The 21,031-nt window shown below is 44.4% G+C and overlaps 1 pseudogene; it reads right to left on the bottom strand.

Moving 5' to 3' along the window:
* Nucleotides 1–9,411: 9,411 nt before the first annotated feature.
* Nucleotides 9,412–21,031, bottom strand: part of LOC123497649 (bZIP transcription factor ABI5 homolog) — a 170,492-nt pseudogene continuing 158,872 nt past the window's right edge.

The following is a 21,031-nucleotide window of genomic DNA, read 5'->3' as shown; positions in this document are numbered from 1 at the left end:
TGTTTGAGTAGGTTAAACGGAAAGAGAATTTCGAGACGAAACTCTAGGCGCTTGAATCGCCTGATTCCGATAAACGAGCGAAAAGTTAAACGAAAACGAAGATCTGATCAGAAATCGCGATCTGGAATAATCGCGGAAAATCCGACGAAAAAGAAAAACTGACGAACAGTTAAACGAACGGACGTTCGTTAACAGCGACAATCCGACGAACACGTTCGTTAAAACGAACGGGTCGGTGAACGTTCACTAAGTAATAAAACAGAAAAAAATAAACCGATCTATAGAAAAAAAACTAGGGTTTAGAAAAAAATAAACCGAATCGGTTTTTTTTTAAACCGGACTCGGCGGCGGCGGCTTCGGCTACCTCGGCGGGCAGCTCGGGCGGGGCGGCGGGGCTCGGGCGGGGCGGCGGGGCTCGGGCGAGGCTCGGGCGGCGGCGCACGGCTGCAGGGCGGCGGCGACGGGTGCTGCAGGCGGCGTCGGCTGGTGCGGGTTGGGCGGCGGGGTGGGGAGAGGTGGCGGGCAGGGGGGTATTTAAGGAGGGGGAGGGGGTGGCGTGGAGGAGGGGGCAAGGCGGCGGCGGGGCGGCGTGCTCCTGGCGGAATCGGGCGCCGGCGCGCGAGCGTGCTCGGGAGGGAGACGACGCGGGTTTTTTTTAAATATATCCGCCGAATCTAAAAAAATCGCAGAAAAATAAATAAAAATCCAAAAATACTAAAACATATTTTCCCCGTCTAATTAAAATAATTAGAACAAAGTGAACATTTTCTTGGCCCAAAAATGCAGTTTTGAAAACGTGCAATTTTTTAATGCAATTAAAATTGCAAATAAAATCCGAATAAAATCAAATATTTGATTTTAATATTTTTCCTCCAATATTTCAATTGTTTTGGAGAAGTCATATTTTCTCCTCTCATTTATTTTAATATGAAATATTTTTCGGAGAGAAAAATAATTAAAACCAAAAATCCTCGTTTTATTATTTGATAAAAATCAAATATGAAAAACGGGAAAATCCCCAACTCTCTCCGAGGGTCAGTTGCTTAGGATTTATCGAGGATTTGCCAAAATGCAATAAAATATGCTATGCAAAGATGATCTAATGTATAACATTCCAAATTGAAAATTTGGGATGTTACAAACCTACCCCCTTAAGATGAATCTCGCCCTCGAGACTCGGGTTGGCTAGAAAATAGGTGAGAGTGGTTCTTCCGTAGGTCTTCCTCTCGCTCCCAGGTGGCTTCATCTTCCGTATGGTGGCTCCACTGTACTTTGCAAAACTTGATAACCTTACTGCGGGTGACTCGGCTGGCATACTCAAGAATCTTAACTGGTTTCTCCTCATAGGTCAAATCACTTTCCAGCTGAATCGCTTCCAGTGGCACTGTATCCCTCAGTGGTATCTCAGCCATCTCTGCGTGGCACTTCTTCAACTGGGAAACATGAAATACATCATGAACTTCTGACAATCCTTCAGGCAATTCCAGCTTGTAGGCAACTTCTCCCATACGTTCCAAAACTCTGTATGGTCCTACAAAACGAGGCGCTAACTTTCCCTTAACTCCAAAGCGCTTTACTCCTCGAAGTGGTGATACTCGAAGATAAACTATGTCTCCGACTTCGTGAACTGTCTCCTTATGTTTAGAATCCGCATAACTCTTCTGCCTGGACTGGGCTACCTTGAGCCTATCGCGAATCAACCTCACTTTCTGTTCAGACTCCTTAATCAAATCTGGTCCAAACAACAGACGGTCTCCAACTTCGTCCCATAACAATGGTGTTCTACACCTCCTTCCGTACAAAGCTTCATAAGGGGCCATCTTCAAACTGGTTTGATAACTGTAGTTGTAAGAAAACTCTGCATATGGCAAATTGTCGTCCCAACTCGATCCATAATCTAGCGCACAAGCTCTCAGCATGTCTTCCAAAATCTGATTGACTCTCTCGGTCTGTCCATCTGTCTGTGGGTGAAAGGCTGTGCTGAATTCTAGCCTGGTTCCCAAAGTTTCATGTAACTGATTCCAAAACTTCGAGGTAAACTGGGTTCCTCTATTTGATACAATGGTCCTCGGAACTCCATGCAAACATACGATTCTGGTCATGTATATCTTTGCCAACTTAGCACTGGTGTAAGTGGTCTTCACTGGGATGAAATGAGCTACTTTCATCAAACGGTCGACTACAACCCATATTGAGTCATAGCCTGAACGAGTCCTAGGCAATCCCGTGATAAAATCCATGCCTAGTTTATCCCACTTCCATTCGGGTATCAGCAATGGTTGTAGCAATCCTGCTGGCTTCTGATGTTCTGCTTTCACTCTCTGACATACATCACAAACTGCTACATACTCCGCAATATCCTTCTTCATTCCGGTCCACCAGAAAGTATCCTTCAAATCCAAATACATCTTGGTATTTCTTGGGTGAATCGAATACGGTGAATCATGGGCCTCTTGCAAAATCAACTTCCTGATCTCCGGATCATTGGGCACATAAACGCGGTCCTCAAACCATAAGGTATCGTGCTCATCCTCACGAAATCCCTTGGCTTTTCCTTTACTCAACTTTACCTTTATCTCATCAATCTCCTTGTCTGTCTTCTGAGCTTCTCTGATCTTTTCCATCAAGGTAGACTGAATCTCCAACGTTGCTAAATAGCCCCTCGGTACTATCTCCAAACATAGCTCGCGAGGATCCTCGGCTAACTCCTGGGGTAACTCTCCTGTCATGAGTGTGTTGACATGGCTCTTGCGGCTCAACGCATCTGCTACTACGTTAGCCTTCCCTGGGTGATAATGCAATCTCATATCATAGTCCTTAATAAGCTCCAACCATCTCCTCTGCCTGAGATTTAACTCCTTCTGCGTGAAAATGTACTTCAAACTCTTGTGATCCGTGTACACCTCACAATGGTTTCCGATGAGAAAATGTCTCCATGTCTTCAATGCATGCACTACGGCTGCCAATTCCAAATCATCCGTGGCATAATTCTTCTCAGGGGGTTTAAGTTGTCGTGAAGCATATGACACAACTCTTCCTTCCTGCATAAGCACTGCTCCAATTCCTCGACGAGAAGTGTCGCAATAAACTTCATAATCCTTGCGTTGATCTGGCAGAATCAACACTGGCGATGTAACCAATCGTTTCTTCAACTCTTGGAAACTAGCTTCACATTCCTCAGTCCAATTGAATTTGGTGTCCTTCTTCAATAGCTCAGTCATGGGTTTTGCAATCTTTGAGAAATTCTCAATAAACCTCCGGTAGTATCCTGCGAGTCCAAGAAAACTCCGGATCTCTCCAACTGACGTGGGTGATTCCCAACTTGTTACTGTGTCAACTTTGTCGGGGTCTACTGCTATTCCTTCTCCGGATATAACATGTCCGAGGAATCCAACTTCCTTCAGCCAAAATTCACATTTGCTGAACTTGGCGTATAACTGGTGTTCTCTGAGTTTTTCAAGTACCAAATGCAAATGCTCCTTATGCTCTTCTTCATTCTTGACTAAAATATCGTCAATGAACACCACGACGAACTTATCCAAAAACTCCATAAACACTATGTTCATCAGGTTCATGAAATAGGCAGGTGCGTTAGTCAGACCAAATGACATAACGGTATACTCATATAGCCCATATCTGGTGGTAAAAGCCGTCTTAGGTATATCCTGCTCTCGAATCTTTAACTGATGGTATCCTGATCGTAGATCGATCTTGGAAAATACCTTAGCTCCTTGTAAGCGGTCAAACAGATCATTGATCATCGGCAGTGGGTACTTGTTTTTGATGGTCACTTCATTCAATCCACGATAATCAACAACCATCCTCAACGATCCATCTTTCTTCTCTACTAGAAGTACTGGTGATCCCCAAGGTGACGAACTTGGGCGAATATAGCCTTTATCCAGTAACTCCTTAATCTGCTTCTTAATCTCCTCCAAATCTTTTGCGGGCATCCTGTACGGTCTCTTAGATATTGGCCCTGTGCCTGGCAAAAGTTCAATCAAGAACTCAATGTCTCTATCTGGTGGCATGCCTGGCAACTCTTCTGGAAATACATCCAGGTAATCCTTCACCACTGGTACTTCCTCCTGTACAACTCCTGATAAGGAATTCACTTGAGCCCTCTTCGGCACATGCCGGGATACATACTTAATCCTTCTTCTTTCTGGGGTGGTAAGCAAAATCGACTTACTGGCGCACTCAATGTTCCCTTCATACTTTGATAACCAATCCATGCCTAATATCACATCCAATCCTTGCGATTCCAATATTATTAGGTCTGAGGGAAACAGGTAGTTACCAATCCTTAATGGTAACCGTTCACACCATAAACTAGCCATATACTCTGCTCCTGGCGAGGTTACTAACATGGGTGACCTAAGGGCTTGGGTTGGCAGTTTATACTTATCCACAAATCCCCTTGATATGTATGAATGCGATGCACCAGTATCAAAAAGAACGAGTGCAGTAAATGACTTAACCATAAACTTACCTATTACTGCATCAAGCTGTGCTTCAACCTCTTCCATGCTCACGTGGTTCACTTGTCCTTTGTTGAAAGGGTTCGGCTTCTTCCCAGAGCTTCCATTGCCATTTCCATTCTGGGCTTCAGGACAATCAGTTGCATAATGTCCAGTCTTCTGGCACTTGAAATAAGTAATGTGACTTAGATCCCTCTTGGCTGGGGTAGGTGGGGTATTACGGTTCTGCCCGTTGCTTCCTCCATTCCCATTACCATTCTTGGGTCCACTATGGTTGTGCGAACTACCTCCTCCATGGGTATGCTGAAACTGTCCTCCCAGTTTCGGGGCAAAACGTGGCTTCTGCTGAGCTCCAGAGTTGTACTTCCCTTGTCCGTACTTCCTCTTACGGTTTTCAATCTGCTGCTGCTTCCCTTCAATCATGAGCGCTCTATCTACCAACTCCTGGTAGTTGTTGAAGGTTGCTACCATTAGATGCATCATACTGGCCTACGGTGCGTCCTCCTTGGCGTAGGTTGCGAAACTCACGCTTCTTCATAGCCATAGCTCCTGCTGAAACATGGGCTGTACGGAAAGCTTGCTGAAACTGGTCCCATGTGACAGTGTCAATAGGATGTGTGGCTGTGTAACTCTCCCACCATGATGCTGCGGGTCCATCAAGCTGATGTGCGGCAAAACGCACTCTTTCCGCATCTGTGCATCCTGCAGTGGTCAACTCCCTTCCAACTTTGCGGAGCCAATCATCTGCAACTATCGGCTCGGTGCTGCTGGAAAACACCGGCGGATTTAGCCTCAAGAAACGGGCTAAGTGATCAACAGGTGGTGGTGGTGGGTTGTTGTTGTTGTTGTTGCCTTGGTTCTGTACTAACACTTGCATCAGGGCATTCCGTTGTTGAATCAACTGGGTGATCTCCGGTGGGAAAACAAATCCGGTGTCGCATCTCGGAGGCATCTGATAGGTTAGAAAAGATGAGAGTTTAGAATAGAATGAGGTCTAGAGGGAAAACACTACCCATATGCTCATGAGACAAACACAATCAATATCACTCAATCAATTCAAACAAGGCATACAATCGATCTAACTGGCGTTACAAAAGTGCTTGAACTATACTATATATATGGGGGAAAACTACTACTGATATGGTGGTCTACTAGAAATTCTGATCAGTCGAAGACTCCATGATATCTGCTCCAGCTTCATCAACAAAGTCGTCTTCACTAGGGTCCGAGTCGGTGTCGTCGATGATGATGTAGTTATCTGGGCAAGCGCATTCATCATCTTCTCCTTTTGGCACTGGATTTCCCATGAATACTCCAATCTTCTTCTCCAGGTCGTCATTCTTCCCTACTAGTGCGACGACTTCCTCCAAATAATCCTCGCGTGTAGCCTTGAGTTCTTGCTCCAGCTCCTTGATCTTCGTCAATGCCTTCTTCAGATCTATCTTGTCTGAGCACATCTGGTTCTCCTGACGACGAATGTGTTGGTTTTGCTCCTGGATGAAAGCTGCAATTGATCCATCCTTCTTGGTGCTAATCATCTCCCATTGCTCGTCTCGGCGTCCACAAATCTGATAAATAGTATCCTTAAGCTCCCTGTAGTAGACTTCTCCAATGCGTCCCATAGAGATGTGGGCTGCCATGCTCTTCCCTAAACTCCAGGTTGGTGCTTCAAAAGCCAACTTTATAGGCTCAGTGACTGGCGCAAACGTCCTTCCTGGAACTTGAACTTGAATCTTCCAGCTCTCCTCTTCAGGTAATGTGGCGTTGTAGGTTCCGGTGATGCTTGGTATTCCAATGTTCAAGTACTTAGTGACTTCCTTCAAGTGTCGTCCAAAAGGCGTATCTTCATCTGGTTGCATGAACTTGCTCCTTCCATCCGCCATTCCTAAAAGAGTAGAAAGTGGAGAGGAGTCAGAAATGAGAAGAGAGAAGTGTTCTAGGGTTTAAGCTTAGTTGTCGTGTCCTACAGTCAGCGTGTGCTCTGATACCACCTTTGTAGCGACCAGACCTCAAACAGTCTGTGCTGCTGTGCACCAGTGTCATCCCTGGATCAGTAATGCTGACACGCACAGTACAAATGGAGGATTTATAACAGAGTAGCAATCCCACACTTATTACAATGAATATCTCAAGAGAGAATAAGTATGATAAATATGGCTTAAGGCCATCTAAATACGATAACAGCGGAAGGCTTCGAAGATAAGTGAGTCCATCAACTCCAACGGCATCACTGAGTATAAGACCACGACCTAAGGCACCTTACTCGTCGTCTGAAAAGTCTGCAACATGAAACGTTGCAGCCCGAAAACGGGTCAGCACATGGAATATGCTGGCAATGTAACACATAGAGAGTAATGAACAGAATAATGATATACTACATGCATATATGGCTGGTGGAAAGCTCTATGGTTACAATTTTGCGAAAAGCCAATTTTTCCCTACTGCAAAGGAATAAATTTTATTTAACTATCATGGTGGTTATGAAACATTGAGAAGGTACCTCCAACTCAATCCTAATTAAGTATCATCATTAACCCAACAAAATTAATTAAAGGAACATGATGATGAGATTCACATGATAATCCAAGTACTAGATACTCAAGTTGTCCATAACCAGGGACACGGCTAACCATGATTAGTTTGTACACTCTGCAGAGGTTTGTGCACTTTTCCCCACAAGACTCGATCGCCTCCGCTTGATTCTCGCACTGCATGATGTTTGAGAAACGGATGACCGAGACACAGTCTTTCAGAAGCATAAACTCTCTACTCTGGGTAGACCGTACCACCTACATCCCCTACATCTGCTAGTCTACCTCTTCAAGAGCTCACACAACTTAATCAACTATGCTAGAGCCCATAATAGCTTGTGGCTGCACACAGAAGTTTCTAGCATGAATAATCTCATGATCCCTTTGAGCCTGGGTGGCGGTCCATAGGATGATCACACGGGTACTCCGGGATATCCAAAAATACAGGCATCACTGGGTTCTCCAGGTGCCTCAATCCACCCAGATGTGAGTTTTAGTTGCCACCTTAAGTAAACCATTAATTAACAATCTCACATCTATCATGAATATCTCTCAAACCCAATCCATGTCTACAAGCATAGGATAGCGATATAAGCAACGTAGAAGTAACTCCCAAGGGTTTGATAATATAACAGGTAATAGGTACTACCTCAACTACTTCCCAATACCCACAATTTAATTAGATCCTAACCATGCAATGTTGAGGATTGACCTAATGCAATAAAAACTGGGTATGGAAAAGTATGATCAAAGTGTTACTTGCCTTGCTGATGATCCGCGAAACCTAGAGATTCGAAGTAACAAGCGGCGCACTTCGGGTACTCTATCACAGCCAAACAAGCAAACAATAAGTACTCATCTAATGCACAGGTAAAACTCAAATAAAGATCCAACCAGAAAGTTCAACTTAAGAACTCCGGTTTGCAAAAATAATCAAATCGAACGAAGCAACAAATATCAAACGGCGACAGAAACAAGCTTCGTTTACTAATCTGGATCTAGGTCAAATTTTACAGTAGCAAAATCTTGTTTGAGTAGGTTAAACGGAAAGAGAATTTCGAGACGAAACTCTAGGCGCTTGAATCGCCTGATTCCGATAAACGAGCGAAAAGTTAAACGAAAACGAAGATCTGATCAGAAATCGCGATCTGGAATAATCGCGGAAAATCCGACGAAAAAGAAAAACTGACGAACAGTTAAACGAATGGACGTTCGTTAACAGCGACAATCCGACGAACACGTTCGTTAAAATGAACGGGTCGGTGAACGTTCACTAAGTAATAAAACCGAAAAAAATAAACCGAATCGGTTTTTTTTTAAAAACCGGACTCGGCGGCGGCGGCTTCGGCTACCTCGGCGGGCAGCTCCGGCGGGGCGGCGGGGCTCGGGCGAGGCTCGGGCGGCGGCGGGGCGACGGCGGGAGACGGCGGGCGGCGGCGCACGGCTGCGGGGCGGCGGCAGGCTCTGCAGGCGGCGTCGGCGGGTGCGGGTTGGGCGGCGGGGTGGGGAGAGGTGGCGGGCAGGGGGGTATTTAAGGAGGGGGAGGGGGTGGCGTGGAGGAGGGGGCAAGGCGGCGGCGGGGCGGCGTGCTCCTGGCGGACTCGGGCGGCGGTGCGCGAGCGTGCTCGGGAGGGAGACGACGCGGGACGGGCCGGCCTGGCTCGGCTGGGCCTCGGCCCAGTCGGGCGCGGGTTTTTTTTAAATATATCCGCCGAATCTAAAAAAATCACAGAAAAAGAAATAAAAATCCAAAAATACTAAAACAAATTTTCCCCGTCCAATTAAAATAATTAGAACAAGGTGAACATTTTCTTGGCCCAAAAATGCAGTTTTGAAAATGTGCAATTTTTTCATGCAATTAAAATTGCAAATAAAATCCGAATAAAATCAAATATTTGATTTTAATATTTTTCCTCCAATATTTCAATTGTTTTGGAGAAGTCATATTTTCTCCTCTCATTTATTTTAATATGAAATATTTTTCGGAGAGAAAAATAATTAAAACCAAAAATTCTCGTTTTATTATTTGAAAAAAATCAAATATGAAAAATCGGGAAAATCCCCAACTCTCTCCGAGGGTCCTTGAGTTGCTTAGGATTTATCAAGGATTTTCCAAAATGCAATAAAATATGCTATGCAAAGATGATCTAATGTATAACGTTCCAAATTGAAAATTTGGGATGTTACATTAGGATACTGGTTTTCGATGTGAGGGGGTGATGTGCCCAAACCGTTATAGTTTAGGGGGTATATACACTTTTGTTCCAAAAATAAATGGTAACTACTATCAACACCACAATTGTCATTGTAGTTGCATCAAACACACAAAACAGGCAGGATGCAAGTCCTCCTCATCGTCCTGCTAGTATAGCTATGGAAGCTGAAGCGTGGGTCACCCTTCACCAGATGCAATTGCCGCAGTGCCGCAACATGGTGCCACCCTTCTTGGCGTTGACGTTCTCCTTGGAATGTTCCATCATCTTCTCCACTAGTTGTTAAAAATATTATTACCACAAGGTGCTATCATCAACACGCACACATTAACTGTTTTTAGACTTGGCAATTAGGTTGTTGCAAGCAATTGACAAATGATGGTAAGTGTAGGAGGCTTTTTTCTTACAAATGGATGATCACCCCTGCACACAGCCATATGAGTATGTGTGTTGATGATCGCTGTCATGGTTGGCCAACCAGGGAGCCCTTGAAGGATAGTCAGACTCTCAAGTTATGAGTCGTGACAAAGGGAAAAGGGAATTGACTACCCAAGCATTGCGACTTGTGACCACCGTCAAGTCTCACGGGATCCTGGGTGACCACTAATTTGAATAGCTCAGACTTCACTGGATTTAAAACATTTGAATAACTCAAATTTCACAGATGTGGTAAACCGCGCCTATGTGACTAAACTCAATTCATGTGTCATCTCCACTTCTTCATAAGAGAGCAAAGGTGAAGACTCTCACACACACCTCTGAAATACACCACACATAGCAACGCATCATATTAAAGCATGAGTACACATAGACATAGTGCTAACCTTCTTTTGTTCCATTTGTCTGAGCTTTCTGACAAACCCATCATCACCTACATATAAATATTAAAAACAACACAAGTTCGCTTGGTTGACAAGATAAACACTGACATTTTAGGTACAACTAGTTAATGATTATAACATGCCGCTCTGAAAAGGAAAGCTAACTACTATCAACTCTCATGGGATTTTGTGTGACAACTAATTCGAATAGCTAAAATTTCACTGGATTTAATAACTATTTGAATGGCTCAAATTTCACTTATGCGACAAAGTGCACCTACATGACTAAACTCAACCCGTGTGCCATCTCCACTTCTTCAGAAGATAGCAAAGGCAAAGACTCCCCATACAACGGAATGGACCACACACATAACATCACATCATATTAAAGAGCGAGTACACAGGACGCCGAGTATCTAGTCCCGAGCTCATATGCTCTCTAGTCATAATTAAAATCCAAAAAAGTAAAACATTCTAAAAATTATGAATTTTTTTGGGTGCAAAGTTTCACAAATATTCTCAGCCCTTGCAAATTTTATCCCAAAATAACATTCTTGGAAGACGTGGTAAAAAAACTCGACACTCCAGAAATGCTATTTCCAAAAGCATTTTGGAGTGTTGTTTTTTTGCCATCACTTCCATGAATGTTTTTTTGGGATGAAATTCGCAAGCACCGAGAACATTTGCCAAATTTTATAGCAAAAAATTAAGAAATTATTAAAGTTTTTTTTCATTTTTTTGAATTTACTATTTACATCGAGCTCAATTGAGCTCAGATGTAGAAGGGTCCTTTCGTAGTACACAACATATTGCTAATTTTCTTCTGTTCCATTTGCCTGAAGTTTCTGACAAACCCATGATCACCTATAAGCAGTAACAGCAACACAAGTTCACTTGCTTGACCAGATAAACACTGATATTTGTGTCCTTATGGGTTTTAGGTACCGATGTTAAATTAATATATGATCAAAGAAAAGGAAACTACTATCAACACCACAATTGTTGCTGCAATTGCATCAAACACACAAAACAACCAGACTTCAAGTACTCCTCCTACTAGCAGGGCTATGGCAGTTGAATGGCGGGTCACTTTTCACCAGATGGAGCTACCGCAGCGCTACGATAGGGCATCACCCTTCTTGGCATTAGCGTTCTCCTTTGACTGTTCTATCTTATACACCAGCTGTAAAGAAATCATGATCACAGGGTGTTATCTTCCGCAAACACACATTAACTATTTTAAGACTTGGCAATTAGATTCTTGCAAGCAATTGGTAAATGATGTTAAGTGTAGGAGGATTATTTCTGAGAAAAAGAGGATCACCTCTGGCCCCCGATGCACATAACCGTAAGAGGATGAAGGTTGATAATCTCCATCATGGTTAGCCAACCATGGAGTGCAACTAAAGGCTAGTCGGACCCTCAAGCAGTTAGCCACGACGGAGGGGAAAGGGAATCGACTATCCAAGAAATTGGATGTTTCACCATCGTCAAGTCTGACAGGATCCCATGTGACTACTTATTTAAATAGCTCAAATTTCACTGGATTTAAAAACTGTTTCAATGGCTCAAATTTCACCGACGCGGCAAAGTGTGCCTACGTGACTAAACTCAACTCGGGAGTCATCTCCACTTCTTTAGAAGAGATCAAAGGAGAAGACTCCCAAACACACACACATCAGAAATGGACCACACACATTGCATCGTATCATATTAAAGCACGAGTACACATCAACATGTTGCTAATTTTCTTTGGTTCCATTTGTCTGAAGCTTCTGACAAACACATATACCTATAAAAAGTAACAACAACACAAGTTCACTTGCTTGACTAGATAAACACTCACATTTGGGTCCTTATGGGTCTTAGCTACTACTAGTAAATTACTATACCACCCCGCTCCAAAAAGGAAAGGTATCTGTTATCAACAACACAATTCATTCTCATCCTCCTGTCAGCACGGCTATGGAAGCTGAATGGTGGGTCACCGTTCACCAGATGCAGCTTCTGTTGCGCCGTGATAGGGCGCCACCTTTCTTGGCGTTCGAGTTCTCCTTGGACTATTTCATCACCTTCTCCACCATCTGTAAGAAAAAAAGATCACGAACACAAGGTGGTTTCATCAGCATGCACACATTGACTGTGTTAAGACTTAGTAGTTAGATAGTTACAAGCAATTGGCAAGTGATGGCGAGTGTAGGAGGATTGCCATGCGATGGTGGGGAAATGTTCATAACATTTTTTTCTTGGTCAACAAAATCTTCTTCTACAAAAAAACAATGCTACAGTTTAGTAATGGTAAGAACTGAAAAGTATAAGAAAACAAAATTTCTCTTGGTTTTCACTTGTCAACAGCTCTGTACCTCCTCAGCTTTCACGCACTTTCTCCTCCTTGAGCTGGTTTAGCTCATCTTCAAGCTCCACAATATGAGCCTGTAGAATTAATAAAGATAGAGCGTGTATGTGTCACCAACCTTGTTACCACTGTTGTAGAAATGGCATCCGATAAAAACCAACAATTTTAGCAGGAAGGTAAGTACCTATTTCCTAGCACACGATCGTGCAACTGACTCACGATTCTTGATCATGTGGCGGTTGCGACGCTTGATGCTCCTCTTGTAGGACTGATCCTCCGGGGCATCACCGTTCTACATCATCGCTCTGACGCCCATGCAGTTCATCATGTCAGCCTGCGTCATGGCGCTCCTCCCGTCCAATGACCCGGGGCTCATGATACTAACTCCACCTTGAGGAGGTGGTCGCAACGGCACCAGGGCCATCTTTGTGTACCCGTTGGGGACGAACCCCATGTCGTCGCCCATCACCAGGAACTTGTCATTGGCCGGTGCCATAGGGTACATGGTTGGGCCAGGCTGCTGCCCCTGCTGCACGTGATTCATCTGTCCATTGACCAAGTCGACCGACACACGTGCCTGGCCGCCGGCCCAGATCCCCGGAACACGTTGTCCTTAACAAGGAACTGCTACAATATCATCTCTCTGAGCGTCCCTTGCCGGTCGTTGACCGCAACAGGACGGCTATTCCCCACGAAATGTAAAATTGCGCGGTTGCGCTACCTATCGGCAAGGTGGCGTCCAATAGGGAGCTGCCATCTAACCCTATGTGGTGGGCCAAGTGTAGGATCGAAAGTATGTCTAGAGGGGGGGGGGTGATTAGACTACTTGACCAAATAAAAATCTAGCCTTTTCCCAATTTTCAGTCTTGGCATATTTTAGCGACTTAGCACAAGTCAAGCAATCAACCTACACATGCAATTCCAAGAGTATTGCAGCGGAATGTAAATAACTTCATATGAAGGTAAAGGGGAGGAGTTTGAAGGTGGCAAACGCAATGTAGACACGAAGATATTTCCCATGGTTCCGATAGGTGGTGCTAACGTACATCCACATTGATGGAGACTTCAACCCACGAAGGGTAATGGTTGCGCGAGTCCACGGAGGGCTCCACCCACGAAGGGTCCACGAAGAAGCAACCTTGTCTATCCCACGATGGCCATCGCCCATGAAGGACTTGCCTCACTAGCGTAGATCTTCACGAAGTAGGCGATCTCCTTGCCCGTACAAACTCCTTGGTTCAACTCCACAATCTTGACGGAGCCTGCCAAGTGACACATAACCAATCTAGGAGACACCACTCTACAAAAGGTAATAGATTGTGTGTTGATGATGAACTCCTTGATCTTGTGCTTCAAATGATAGCCTCCCCTACACTCAACTCTCTCTCACAGATTTGGATTTGTGGAAAGATGATTTGAGTGGAAAGCAACTTGGGAAAGGCTAGTGTAGCGACCAAACCTCAAATGGCCTGTGCTGCTGTGCACCAGTGTCATCCCTGGATCAGTAATGCTGACACGCACAGTACAAATGGAGGATTTATAACAGAGTAGCAATCACACACTTATTACATCAAATATCTCCGAAGAGATTAAGTATAAAAACATGGCTTAAGGCCATCTAATAACGATAACAGCAGAAGACTTGGAAGATAAGTGAGTCCATCAACTCCAGCGGCATCACTGAGTATAAGACCACGACCTAAGGCACCTTACTCGTCGTCTGAAAAGTCTGCAACATGAAACGTTGCAGCCCGAAAACGGGTCAGCACATAGAATATGCTGGCAATGTAACACATAGAGGGCAATGAACAATAATAATGCTATACTATATGCATATATGGCTGGTGGAAAGGCTCTATGGTTACAGTTTTGCGAAAAGCAAGTTTTATCCTACTGCAAAGGAATAAATTTTATTAACTATCATGGTGGTTGAAACATTGGGAAGGTACCTCCAACTCAATCCCAATTAAGTAACATCATTAACCCAACAAAATTAATTATAAGTATCACAGTGATGAGATTCAAATGATAATCCAGATACTAGATACTCAAGTTGTCCATAACCGGGGACACGGCTAATCATGATCAGTTTGTACACTCTGCAGAGGTTTGTGCACTTTTCCCCACAAGACTCGATCGCCTCCGCTTGATTCTCGCACTACAAGATGTTTGAGAAACGGATGACCGAGACACAGTCTTTCAGAAACAATCACTCTTTACTCTGGATGGACCAGTACACCTACTTTCCCCTACATCTGCTAGTCCACCTCTTCAAGAGATCCTGTAACCTACTCAGCTATGCTAGAGCCCATAATAGCTTGTGGCTGCACACGGAAGTTTCTAGCATGAATAATCTTATGATCCCTTTGAGCCTGGGTGGCGGACCTTATACATACAGGCAACACTGGGTTCTCCAGGTGCCTCAATCCACCCAGATGTGAGTTTTAGTTGCCACCTTAAGTTGAACCATTATTAAACATCTCACATCTGTCATGAATATCACTCAAACCCAATCCACGTCTACGAGCATAGCATGGCAATATAAGAGCAACGTAGAAGTAACTCCTGAGGGTTTGACAAACGAAACAGGTAATAGGTTCTACCTCAAATACTTCCCAGATACCCACAATTTATTAGATCCTAACCATGCAATGTGTTTGAGGAAATAGATCTAATGCAATAAAACTGGGTATGAACGGGATATGATCAAAGTGTTACTTGCCTTGCTGATGATCCGCAAAACCTAGCGAGTCGAAGTAACAAGCGGCACACTCCGGGTACTCTATCGCAAACAAACAAGCATACAATCAGTACTCAACTAATGCACAAGTAAAACTCGAATGAAAGATCCAACCAGAAAATTCAACTTAAGAACTCTAGTTTGCAAAAAGAATCAACTCGAAAGAAGGAACGAAAGTCAAAGGGCGAAAGAAAGAAACTTCGTTTGCTAATCTGGATCTAGGTCAAATTTTACTGTAGCAAAACTTGTTTGAGTAGGTTTAACGGAAAGAGAATTTCGAGACGAAACTCTGGACGCTTGAATCGCCTGATTCCGATAAACGAGCGAGAAGTTAAACAGATTCGAAGATTCGATCAGAAATCGAATCTGAGAAAATAACAAGAAAATCCGACGAAAAAGAAAAACGGACGAACGGTTAAATAACGGACGTTCGTTAACAGAGAAAAACCGACGAACGCGTTCGTTAAAACGAATGGTTCGGTGAACGCTCGTAAAATAATAAAACCGAAAAAAACCGATCTAGGGTTTTTTTTAAACGAAGGTTTTTTTAACAGAAAACCGGTCAACGAAGAGAAAAACGGCCGGCGGCAGTATCTCGTCGGGCGGGCTCCGGCGAGGGGCTCCGACGGGGTGGGGCTCGGCGGCGGGCTTGGGGCTCGGGGAGACGGCGAGGGGCGGCGAGGGGCGGCGGCTCCGGGCTCCCGGCGGCGGCGGCGGCGATGATGCGGGCGGGCGGCGGCGATGTCGGCGGCGACGGTGGGGTGAGGAGAGAAGAGAGGGGGGGTATTTAAGGAAGGGGGGCGGCTGTGCTTGGGGAAGGGGGCACCCGAGGCGGCGGCGGCTTCCGTGCCCGGAACGGACTCCGACGGCGGCGGCTTCGTGCGGGAGGAGGAGAGGCCGCGGGCGGGCCGTCGGCTGGGCCTTTGGCCCAGTCGGCGCGGGCGCGTTTTTTTTTAATAAGTTCCGCGGAAAATATTGCGTAGAAAAATAAATAAAAATCAGAAAAAATATGAAATAAATTTTCCCCGTCTAGTTAGAAAATCTAGAATCGGGTGAACATTTTTAGAATCAAAAATAAACATTTTGAAAACATGCAATATTTTAAATGCAATAAAAATTGCAAATAAAATCCAAATAAATCCCAAATATTGTTTTTAACATTTTTCCTCCAGTATTTCAATTGTTTTGGAGAAGTCATATTTTCTCCTCTCGTTTATTTAAAATTGAAATATTTGTCCGAAGAGAAAAATAATTAAAACCAAAATCCTCGTTGGAAAAATTAATTTGAAAAAAAATTCGGGAAAATCCCCAACTCTCTCCGAGGGTCCTTGAGTTGCTTAGGATTTATCGAGGATTTGTCAAAATGCAACAAAACATGATATGCAAATGATGATCTATGTATAACATTCCAAATTGGAAATTTGGGATGTTACAAACCTACCCCCCTTAAGACGAATCTCGCCCTCGAGATCCGGGTTGGCTAGAAAACAGATGGGAGTGGTTTTTCCGTAGATCTTCCTCTCGCTCCCAGGTGGCTTCATCCTCCGTGTGGTGACTCCACTGGACTTTGCAAAACTTGATAACCTTGCTGCGGATAACTCGACTGGCATACTCGAGAATCTTAACTGGTTTCTCCTCATAAGTCAAATCACTTTCCAACTGAATCGCTTCTAGTGGCACAGTATCTCTTAGTGGTATCTCAGCCATCTCTGCGTGGCACTTCTTCAACTGCGAAACATGGAATACATCATGTACTCCAGACAATCCTTCGGGCAATTCCAGCTTGTAGGCAACTTCTCCCATACGTTCCAACACTCTGTATGGTCCGATAAAACGGGGCGCTAACTTTCCCTTAACTCCAAAGCGCTTCACTCCTCGAAGTGGTGATACTCAAAGATACACTCTGTCTCCAACTTCGTGAACTGTCTCCTTTCGTTTAGAATCAGCATAACTCTTCTGCCTGGACTGGGCTACCTTGAGCCTATCGCGAATCAACCTTACTTTCTGTTCAGACTCCTTAATCAAATCTGGTCCAAACAACTGACGGTCTCCAACTTCGTCCCACAACAACGGTGTTCTACACCTCCTTCCGTACAAAGCTTCGAAAGGGGCCATCTTCAAACTGGTTTGATAACTGTTGTTATACGAAAACTCCGCATATGGCAAGTTGTCGTCCCAACTAGATCCATAATCTAGTGCACATGCTCTCAACATGTCCTCCAAAATCTGGTTGACTCTCTCGGTCTGTCCATCTGTCTGTGGGTGAAAAGCTGTACTAAATTCTAGCCTGGTTCCCAATGTTTCATGTAACTGCTTCCAAAACTTCGAGGTAAATTGGGTTCCTCTGTCTGACACAATGGTCCTCGGAACTCCATGCAAACATACGATCCTGGTCATGTATATCTTTTCCAACTTAGTACTGGTGTAAGTGGTCTTTACTGGAATGAAATGAGCCACTTTCGTCAAACGGTCGACTACAACCCATATCGAGTCATAGCCTGTACGAGTCCTGGGTAATCCTATGATAAAATCCATGCCTATTTTATCCCACTTCCATTCGGGTATCGGCAATGGTTGTAGCAATCCTGCTGGCTTCTGATGCTCTGCCTTCACTCTGTGACATACATCACAAACTGCTACATACTCCGCAATATCCTTCTTCATTCCGGTCCACCAGAAAGTATTCTTCAAATCCAAATACATTTTGGTATTTCCTGGGTGAATTGAGTATGGTAAATCATGGGCTTCTTGCAAAATCAACTTCCTGATCTCCGGATCATTTGGCACATATACGCGGTCCTCGAACCATAAGGTATCGTGCTCATCCTCACGAAATCCCTTGGCTTTTCCTTTGCTCATCTTCTCTTTTATCTCTTCAATCTCCTTGTCTGTCTTCTGAGCTTCTCTGATCCTTTCCATCAAGGTAGACTGAATCTCCAATGTCGCTAAATAGCCTCTAGGGACTATCTCCAAACATAGCTCACGTAGGTCCTCGGCTAACTCCTGAGGTAACTCTCCTGTCATGAGGGTGTTGACATGACTCTTACGGCTCAACGTGTCTGCTACTACATTAGCCTTTCCAGGGTGATAATGCAATCTCATATCATAGTCTTTGATGAGCTCCAACCATCTCCTCTGTCTGAGGTTTAACTCCTTCTGCGTGAAAATGTACTTCAAACTCTTGTGATCCGTGTACACTTCACAATGGTTTCCGATGAGAAAATGTCTCCATGTCTTCAATGCATGCACCACGGCTGCTAATTCCAAATCATGCGTAGCATAATTTTTCTCATGGGGTTTAAGTTGTCGTGAAGCATACGAAACAACTCTTCCTTCCTGCATAAGCACTGCTCCAAGTCCTCGACGAGAAGCGTCGCAATAGACTTCATAGTCCTTGCGTTGATCCGGCAGAATCAACACTGGTGAGGTAACCAATCGTTTCTTCAACCCTTGGAAACTAGCTTCACATTCCTCAGTCTAATTGAATTTGGTGTCCTTCTTCAATAGCTCAGTCATGGGCTTAGCAATCTTTGAGAAATTCTCGATAAATCTCCGGTAGTATCCTGCAAGTCCAAGGAAACTCCGGATTTCTCCAACTGTAGTGGGCGATTCCCAACTTGTCACTGTGTCAACCTTGGCAGGGTCTACTGCTATTCCTTCTCCAGAAATAACATGTCCAAGGAATCCAACTTCCTTCAACCAAAACTCACATTTGCTGAACTTGGCATATAACTGATGTTCTCTGAGCTTCTCAAGTACCAATCGCAAATGCTCCTCATGCTCTTCTTCATCCTTGGAAAAGATTAAAATATCGTCAATGAACACCACGACGAACTTATCCAAAAACTCCATAAACACTATGTTCATCAGGTTCATGAAATAGGCAGGTGCGTTAGTCAGACCAAATGACATAACGGTATACTCATATAGCCCATATCTGGTGGTAAAAGCCGTCTTAGGTATATCCTGTTCTCGAATCTTTAACTGATGGTATCCTGATCGTAGATCGATCTTGGAAAATACTTTAGCTCCTTGCAAGCGGTCAAACAAATCATTGATCATCGGCAGTGGGTACTTGTTTTTGATGGTCACTTCATTCAATCCTCGGTAATCAACAACCATCCTTAGTGATCCATCTTTCTTCTCTGCTAGAAGTACTGGTGATCCCCAAGGTGACGAACTTGGGCGAATATAGCCTTTATCCAGTAACTCCTTGATCTGCTTCTTAATTTCCTCCAAATCCTTTGCAGGCATCCTGTACGGTCTCTTAGATATTGGCCCTGTGCCTGGCAAAAGTTCAATCAAGAACTCAATGTCTCTATCTGGTGGCATGCCTGGCAACTCTTCTGGAAATACATCCGGATAATCCTTCACCACTGGTACTTCCTCCTGTACAACTCCTGATAAGGAATTCACTTGAGTCCTCTTCGGCATATGCCTGGATACATACTTGATCCTTTTTCCTTCCGGGGTGGTAAGAAAAATCGTCTTGCTGGCACAATCGATGTTTCCTCCATACAACGATAGCCAATCCATTCCCAAAATCACATCCAAACCTTGCGATTCCAAAACACTGAGGTCTGAGGGGAAAACATGCCTACCAATGGCCAACGGTATCTGAAAACATCCTTGGGTGGCCATATACTCTGCTCCTGGCGAGGTTACTAATATGGGGCTTTTGCGAACTTGGGTGGACATCTTAAACTTGTTTACGAATCCCCTTGATATGTATGAATGCGATGCACCAGTATCGAAAAGAACGGTTGCAGTAAATGACTTAACCAAAAACTTACCTATTACTGCATCAGGCTGAGCTTCAACCTCCTCCACGCTCACGTGGTTCACATGTCCTTTGTTGAACGGGTTCGGCTTCTTCCCAGAGCTTCCATTGCCATTTCCATTTTGGGCTTCGGGACAATCGGTAGCGTAATGTCCCGTCTTCTGGCATTTGAAACAGGTAATGTGACTTAGATCTCTTTTGGTTGGGGTAGATGGGTTGGTGCGGTTCTGTCCGTTTCCTCCTCCATTCCCATTACCATTCTTGGAGCCATTATGGTTGTGCAAACTACCTCCTCCATGGGTATGCTGAAACTGTCCTCCTGGTTTCGGGGCAAATCGTGGCTTCTGTTGAGCTCCTGAGTTATACTTCCCTTGTCCATACTTCCTCTTGCGGTTTTCAATCTGCTGTTTCTTTCCTTCAATCATGAGAGCTCTATCTACCAGCTCCTGGTAGTTGTTGAAGGTTGCTACCATCAACTGCATACTCAGTTCATCATTCAGTCCTTCAAGAAACTTCTCCTACTTGGCAGCATCTGTAGCAAAGTCATCTGGTGCATAACGTGCTAATTTACTGAATTCCTCCACATACTGGCCTACGGTGCGTCCTCCTTGGCGTAGGTTACGAAACTCTCGCTTCTTCATAGCCATAGCTCCTGCTGAAACATGAGCTGTATGGAAAGCTTGCTGAAACTGATCCCACGTGACAGTGTCAATAGGGTGCGTGGCTGTATAATTCTCCCACCATGATGCTGCGGGTCCATCAAGCTGATGTGCGGCAAAACGCACTCTTTCCGCATCTGTGCATCCTGCAGTGGTCAACTCCCTTCCAACTTTGTGGAGCCAATCATTTTCAACAATCGGCTCGGTGCTACTGGAAAACACTAGCGGGTTTAGCCTTAAGAAACGGGCTAAGTGATCAACAGGTGGTGGTGGTGGGTTGTTGTTGTTGTTGTTGCCTTGGTTCTGCACTAACACTTGCATTAGGGCATTCTGTTCCTGAGTCAACTGGGTGATCTCTGGTGGGAAAACAAATCCGGTGTCGCGTCTCGGAGGCATCTGATAGGTTTAGAAAAGATGAGAATTAAGAATAGAATGAGGTCTAGGGGGGAA

The sequence above is a fragment of the Aegilops tauschii genome, chromosome 3, assembly GCF_002575655.3.
Source record: "Aegilops tauschii subsp. strangulata cultivar AL8/78 chromosome 3, Aet v6.0, whole genome shotgun sequence".
In the NCBI taxonomy this organism is placed as follows: Eukaryota; Viridiplantae; Streptophyta; class Magnoliopsida; order Poales; family Poaceae; genus Aegilops; species Aegilops tauschii.
The sequence above is the reverse complement of the archived record's forward strand: the minus strand, read 5'-3'. Positions and strand labels throughout refer to the sequence as shown.